General features: G+C 33.1%; 1 pseudogene; it reads left to right on the plus strand.

Annotated features, from left to right (window-relative positions):
• Window positions 1–1821: 1821 nt before the first annotated feature.
• Window positions 1822–8544, plus strand: LOC117923068 (annotated as a pseudogene).
• Window positions 8545–8579: the final 35 nt, after the last annotated feature.

An 8579-nucleotide genomic window follows, 5' to 3' on the forward strand; every position in this document is an offset into this window, starting at 1 on the left:
CCATCGTCTTTTATTCAAACAAAAAGGAATCGCCAGTCAGAAGCATAAATGGTTCTTTCTTTTAATGATGTCCTTATATTACCCTATTCATTGCTAACTATTGTTTGTGTTACATACACTTCATTTTTTTTTTTTAATGAAAGAAAATAAATGTAGGAACATTCTGTATAAAAATTAATTTAAATTTGAGATGATAAAATTTATTTAATTTCATAACTTTTTAAAAAAAAATATTAGATTGTGTTTAAGAAAGCGTATCCAAGTGACATTTGTTAATATTTTATTATAATTAATTGTTGATGGAATTGTGACTTATATATACATTCATGTCTTCCCAATCCCCCAAGTCTTCCCATTAATCATAACACAAGAAGCTTCACTTTCCAATAATTGGTTTTCTTATTATGTTCTTTAAATGACGTAATTTTGGTGCTCCCACCCACATTTGAAAATCAAAACATCTTTTTCTAAAATAATTTTTTAAAATATGATTTCTTTTAATAAAAATATATTGACCTAAATTTGATAAAAAAAAAAAGAAAAAGACTTAAATCCTCTATGAATCATACAACGAACAACACACTCTGATCAACTGTGACACACGTTATGAACGAGTGGTGACATACGTCACGTGCCTTGCCTTAAACTGTGACACTATGATAGGGGTACGTACATATGACGTAGGTGATGGTACCACAATTTCTAAGTTTTCGTGTTTCATATTTTCGTGCGTCTCGACTAATAATAATACTCTTTATATTTTATTTTTTAATTAATATAAAAATTATTCCATATTAATGAAAATGATAATATCAAGATGGATCCTTCACATCCAATTTTTAATAATAATAAAAAAATTCTTATTATGGCTTATACACAACATCTCCCTTTTCTTTTATTTCCATAATGATAGAGGTAGATGGTATCCAAAAATGGAAAAAAAAAACAGTTCAGAAATCTATAAAAGAATCTTACTATGGTTCCAAAATCACTTGTGGGATACCAGGTATTATACCAAAAAAAAGTAGCCAATAAAATAGTTAAACCATGATTTATGTTTTATTGTCCAATTTTTAATTTTATTCATTAATAGCTAGTGGTACAAATTTATTGTATAAATATTTTACTATTATGTTTGGTTTTGAAAAGGAAATATGAAGAAAGAAAAAAAAATTGAAAGTAATTAAATTTAATTATGTTTGATTTTTTATTATAAATTTAGGAAATATTTTTTTTAATAATTTTTTTTTTCCTAGTATTTTCCGGTAAAGGAAAAAATTGGAAGTATTTGGAAGCAGCATATGTGAGCATATCAGAATTTACCACAAAAATGAGGACAGATATTTTTTTTTCTTTGAATGTTGGGGAAATGAAAGGCTGGGTGGGCATGTAATTCGTGGGGAAACACGGATCTTCGCGCACGGCATGTTACGACTGTATATGATTGATGGGGTTGACGGAAAGGCCCGAATAAATAATGTCGATTTGAATTTTTTTTTTTTTAAAAGAAAAAAAAAAGGTGGGAGGAAAGAGTGTTTTGATTTTGTAGCCACCTTCACATTTGACAACATGGAAGCAGAATTCTCCGCTATTAGAACGCCCCTCTCTCCTTTGTTTCAAACGTACCATAAGACAGGAGACCTCCTTCCGTCTCTCTACTTTTCTGGTTAAGTCCTTTCCTCTCTTCGCCTTTCATTGCAAGCTTTTTTCTTTTTCTTTTTCTTTTTTTCTTTGGAATAAAATGATCAGTTCCAGATCTTCTGATTTGGAAATTCTAATTTTCTTTTGTATGATTTATTTTCTGGTAATTTCTCTTCGTATATGGTACTTTATGAGGCTTTAAATGCTTTGTCCTTGTGGTATTTCTTGGCTATTAAAGCTTGGGGGTTCGTCCTGGTCGGCTACCATTTACTGTTTCTTGGGTTTTTTTGTCTACTTTTTCGAAAGACCCATTTGTATGCTGTCAGGATTGTTCTCAGGCAGGGTTTGTATGCTTGATTGTGGTTTTGTTTTTGTGATTTGAGGTCGGCTTTCGAATGGTGTCTTTAGATCTTGAAATTTCAAATTTTGTGTTTGTTCTCTTCCTCTGTTTCTATCATGGATGTGTTTTGTTTTGTTCTTATTTTATTTCAATGCCTTTTCATATGATGATGTTTGAAATTGACTTTTGATGATCCTCCATGGGCTCTCTCTTGGCTTGATGGCTTCACCTCTGTGGTGTTTGTGAACTGTTTTGAATCCTTCCCTGATAATATATTTATATTTGAGTTCTGATCCATCATAGGTTGTCCCTTGCCTTCATATTTCGCCTTTATGGGCCTCTTTTTTTGCTTTTAGATTATAAAATTTGAGTAACTCCTTGTAATTCTGTTTTGGTATTCTTTAAATGTGTCTCATAAACATGATTGGATATTTGAATTTGAGTGATGGTTGTTGAGTGTATGTATGTTTTTTTAAAACTTTTTGTTTCTACCAGTTTAAGGTTTGATTTTGTTTTAATCCGCCATATTTCTTTTGTTCAATTTTATTGTTGCTTTATCTTGGATTTGCAGTTGATTTAGTTTTATGAAGATTATTAATAATAGGTTATTTGCATTGCAGATTACACCAAAGGCTTTCAAGGAGAGTCTTACTTGATCATTTAGTTGGACCCTCACTACTAGGAGCAGAATCTAAGAGGTTTCCAAATGCTAAATTTTACTAGGAGCAGAAATCAACCAAGGCCCAGTAGATCCATGCTTTTGGAGGTGGGCTTCCTTTGAATTTAAATCTCTCCTTTTTTTTTTTTTTTCTCCATCTTTATCTTGGTAAATTCCTCTTGGTGATTGTTGTTACTGTTTCTATATTTCCCTTTTATTCTGGTTGAACTCAATTTAGTTCTCTTAAAAGCTCGGTTTTTAATACAGTAAGTATATTCTGTGTTGAAGTGAGTATGCAACGTTGCAACAGGTGCAGCATGGTTAACAGTCCACCAAAACTCAATTTATGTATTAATGTAACCATGTAATCCAAAGCATTAAGTTAAATAAATACTTGGAAATTGCTTTAACTGCTAATGAAGTTACCAATATATGTTGATTCTAATCAGCTTGATGATATGATCATAGTTCTGTTTTTTATTAGGCATGTATGATTTAAGGCTTTCTAATTTGATTTGCGTGTATAAAATCCATTTCTTTAAAAGTTTATGAGTTTATATTTTGGTGCTTGTAGTATGGAATACGCAGACCCAAAAGGAAGAGCAATGTTGTAGGAAAAATTCTTTTGGCTGCTACTCTAACAGCATTATGTATCTAATGCTAAAGCAATCATCAAATTTAACACCAAGTCGTAACTCCTTGACCCAATTTCTAAATCAGTGTAGCATGTAGTACCCATTATATCAGAATGACCTATTTCTTTATAAGATATATTTAACAGCTCTTCTTGCAATAATTTAGCATTAGCCCATTTTTGTTTTAGTGAGGCAAGCCTTACAGTATGAACTTAAAAGTTAATAGAGTATGAAGTAGTGATATATGAAAAAATTTGATGATACTATTGTCTCTCGCACGTGTGTGCATTCCTTTTTCGGATTTGAGTGAGAGGGTGAGCTAAATGGAGAATTGTTAGATTGTATATAAGTGTCTCTCTCACATTTCTTTTCTTTTTAGCTTTGGAGGGATAGGGGTGAGCTGAATGGAGATTATTAGATTGTAAAAGTGAAGGAGGTTTTATAGCTAAGCTGCTATCATTGAACAGTGATGCACTCAAAGAAGGGTTCCTCCTATTCAGTAAGCCATTCGTGATGAGCCATTTATTGCAGAAAATCTACCAAAAATTGTTCTATCATTTTTGTGTTTGATACCATGTCAAACCTCATCATATTGGTCTGCTACTACTGTCTGCATGACCAACCTGGCTTAAGAATGACAAAATTATTCACATTACGATTTTAGTCTGGAGAATGAGTGTTGAACTGGGAGGCGTAGTTATCAATTCAGAGGATAGATTTGTTGCTTATCAATGACTGAGGCATAGGACACTTGAATGCAATAGCCTGTTATAGAAGCACTTTAAATGCAAGTTCTCTGATAACACTAAGAGAAACATCATCCTGAAACATTTGGAAGTGTGAGTTCTCTGTTAACACTAGACAGAAACATGATCCTGACACTTTTGCAAGTGTTTGTGTGTATGTATACTGCTTCTCACACACGTGCATATGGTATTGAGAGCATTTATCTAGAAGCAATTCATTCTCCTTCAAGCTTGCATCAAAATACACCATGCCCTTCACTGTAATTAGCATAGAATTAAGTAGCCAGTAACTTTCCTTTTTTCCCTTCCCTCCAGGAGATAAGAAATTTGTATGCTCTTCTAAGTGTTGCTTTGCACTCTACAGATTATTTAAACCTTTTTTCTTACTTCAAATATAATATTCTTTCTCATTTCACTTATGCTCTCTAGATCGCAAGAAGATATTGGAAATAAATGAAAATTAGATTCTTGCAAGTGGTGTGTTGTGGCTGTTATAAGATTACAATTGCTTTTTCCATTTTCTGCAATCTTCAGCAACCAAATGAGCTTTATTTCATTTTGATGGCTAACAGTTTTCTCTCTTGCTTGTTTTGTTTCCTCCAGTTCTCTCGTCATGAACCAGGGGTAATCATGTCTTAGTAACAGGAGGTGCTGGCTATATTGGTTCACATGCTGCACTACGACTCTCAAGACTCACACCGTGTAACTATAGTGGTATTTCTCTTTCAGAATTGTGGAATTCTTTTCCATTCATTTGCCACTTGTCAAATTTGTTCCTTGATATCTTCATGAAAAGGACTTTCCTTTCAACAGGATAACCTCTCGAGGGGAAACCTAGCGCATTAGGTTTTACAAGAACAATTTCCAGAACTGGGAGGCTTCAGTTTATTTATGCTGACCTCGGAGATGCAAAAGCTGTATCTAATCACACTATTATTACAGATATATTTGCTTAAGATTGTCTTTAAATGAACAGTCAACATGGATAATGCCATTTGTTTCCTTTATCATAGTTCAGGTAACAAAATATTTCAGAAATGCATTTGATGCTGTAATGCATTTTGCAGCTGTTGCTTATGTTGGAGAAGCACCCTTGAACCTCAGGTATGTATCTGTAATCTAGTTTTAATGCTGGTTAACGTGCGGCAAACAAGCTGTTCTTCTTGTGAGAAGTGTTCAGTAGTTGTTGCATGTGACAGTTTGTAAAATAAAAAAGTTTCGATTTTAAGATACCTTATGTTGTTACTCATTGAAGACTAGAATTACAGCTAATGATTGGATAATATTGGTAATTATCTTTTTTTTTTCTTGTTTTTTTTTTTTTTATCAAAACAAAACTGACTCATTTTATTAATAAAAAGGTCAAGAAGGATGAGACATCTTGCTTAGTATACAAAGCTGATGAAAGAGGGAAGAAAAAAGAAAAAAAAAGAAAAGAAAAGCTACAGAAAGTGAAGCAAGACAAGCTGCCCATTTAAGGAAAAGACAAACAGTCCAAGATCAAACCAAGATTTACTAATTGTAATTCAGGGAGGCAAAGATTCCCTACAAAGAAACCAAAAGTTGATGTCTTTTGGCTAAAAAGTTTGTCATTCGATTGACTAAGCGAAGAATCCAATGAAAGAATACCTAACTATGTAGTGGTATTAAAAACTTGGCAAAGTCACCATCAAACCTCCATGAGCACTTTTCTTCTAGTCACCTGAGAAATAATAGATGGATTTCCTTCCACAGAAGATTGAAAGGCCAAATTTTGCTTCTACAAGACCCTTCATAGAGCTAGAGTCTATCTTCAGTAGTGAAACAGTCTCCACAGGCTTAGAATGAGCTCTTATATTTATTCTAATGGTCTTTGAATACTCCTTCAAATCCTTAGTGCCTTCAGGTATCCATAGAACATCCACAAATTTAACTCAATGTAATCTTAGGACTAGACCATACTAGAGGGTCTTTTGATCAGTCTTAGGCTGCATACAATGTCCCAATTGTGTGACAATAGAAGTTGAAGAATCTTCATTGAATGGTATGACAAAATACTACAAAATATGGTATTTAGGAATTAAAACACCATCTGTGAAGGGGCAAGCCCCATCTCCATAGACCTTAGGTCATTTCCTGTTTCAGAATTATGAAAATAAAATGTACATAAAATTTTCCGAATAACTATGTGGATATAGCACTGTATAGAATGCAGGTAGATATGCACCTGAGTTGTAGAAAATTCATTTAAGGAAATGCTTCATTGGGGGAACTGATTTATTCATTTTTCTTGAAACTCTACAAATCTTCCTTGAATAGGTTGTTTTTGAAGAAAGAAAAGGATTTTGCAAAGAAAGAAGAGGATTTTGCAAAGGATGCCTGAGATGAAAATGACTGAAATTTATATATATTCTGATAGAGTGGCAAAATAACCTAAACCATGTCAAGTTATTTTGGATGAAAGATTTTGAAAACAGTGCTTTTCTCTGATGACATCTGTAAAACCAATTCCTTATGCTTCTGGACCTTTTGTATCAGGTAATTGAGATTGTTTTTTCGTGTTCGAAAATATATTCTGTACACCAGGACATGGAAGATATTATTGAATCCATTGAAACTATTATTCCGTTTCAGATTTTAGGAAAACCATAGGAACTTTGGAGCAGTCATTACCATAAAAATTTATGTAACCTCTATGAGTAGTCAAGCTTTTTAAAAAATTGTAACCTTATTAGTATTTAAAAACCCTTTAGTGGCATGTTTGAGATTAGACCTGGCAACAAATCAGCTTGGGCATACTCAGACTTGTTACCACTAGATAATAATCATTTTTTTTTAAATGATTAAGAGAACATAAAATCTATTTTCAAAGTGTTCCCATAAGAAACATTATAAAAATTTAGGAAAAATATTAAGCATAATAAAAAATTAAAAATCAAGTGGATATGGGTTCAAACTCAAACTTGTTTCTGTTGGTTGAGCTAGGCGACTTGTGGGCTTTGGTTAACTTTGCCCTTTAGTTAAGATTCACTAGACTAGAATGGTTGTATTTATATTTAGGCTTTCCCAAATGCTTGATTCATTGGCTATAAAGCAGGGATTCTAGCTTTCATGGAAAGCTTGTCTGTAGCAAAAGTTCTAGAGGGTAAATATCATTTTCCTGAGGAAATGTCATGGTTATTTCTTGGGTGTGGAAGAGGTCTTTGGAAATAGCTGCTAGGTTGTGTAAAATTTATCCTCTAGAGAGATAGATGCTCTTTTTTTTTTTGGGAGGCAGCCATCAACAATCAGGTAGCAGATTGATAGCTAGCTAGGAGCTCCTTGTTAGAGAGTTCAGCCTATCAGTTGGAATCACAACCTATTTTCCGAAAATTCGTGCCCATGGCAGGAATAGAAGAGGAAGGACTAAGAAGTAGAAATAAAACAATTTGAAAAATTATTCTCCAAAATCTAACCTTCCAAGACACAACATTATATAGTCATTTAGTACATAGCATGCTCAGTCCCACAGCACTTGAACACTAATTTACTGGACTCTACCTAAACTCACAGATGATCAAATGTATAATTAATCCTAACAAAAAAACCCATTCTAAGCTTAACAAATTTCCTTAAATGCCTTATAGACTAAAAGATACCTAAACTTACATACCCTTTCTAAGATAGAAGTTAAAGAACTATCAAATTATTCTTTATGGATTCTGACCTCCTTTGTATCTAAAATTGCATCTTGATGTTGATCCATCATAGGGGATGAACTTATACAGTGGTTAGGTTGATCTCGCCCGATTTATCTGTACCATACATTACCACTGATATACTTAATGCCCAAGCATGTACACACCGGCATAACAGCACCACAACTTCACCTCCTTTGCCAGCAATACCATAACACTACCATTTGGCTGTCAACAACTGTGCCCACTTGTTTTCTATAAAGCCAGTACCATGCATGCAAACCTTGTCATTATTAGTAGTAATACACTGTGAAAAACTACATTATAGTGAGAAACATCCTTTCATCAACACCTGTTTCTTGTTAATACTAAACTTCTACATACTGTACAGCAGCATTAATCTCAGAATTATTATCATAGAGGTTATGGCTTGATGCAAGCATTGGTTTTACATTGTATGGTTTGAGGATTTAGAAATGTTAATATTTTTCTAGGACATCAGCTTGAACGTTCCAAATTTTAGATTTTTTTTTTAATCAACCATTAATTTCCCATGTCATTTTCTTTTCATTTTACTTTGCTAACATCATATCATTAGGATTCTAATTATCTTCTTCTGGTCCCTTTCCTTGATAAGTAGAATGGTTCATATTATGATGGAAAATTGAAAACTATGTTCTTAATAATGATATATTTGATGATGCTGCACAGGTATTATCACAATATTACATCAAATACGTTGGTAGTATTGGAGGCGATGGCAGCCCATGGTGTAAATACATTGATATATTCTAGTACATGTGCAACATATGGAGAACCTGAAAAGATGCCCATTACAGAACAAACTCCACAGGTGAAAGTCAAATAAAGTACTTGTTTATTTCCAATTAAAATGTGCTATTT

Source organism: Vitis riparia, chromosome 10 (assembly GCF_004353265.1).
Source record: "Vitis riparia cultivar Riparia Gloire de Montpellier isolate 1030 chromosome 10, EGFV_Vit.rip_1.0, whole genome shotgun sequence".
In the NCBI taxonomy this organism is placed as follows: Eukaryota; Viridiplantae; Streptophyta; class Magnoliopsida; order Vitales; family Vitaceae; genus Vitis; species Vitis riparia.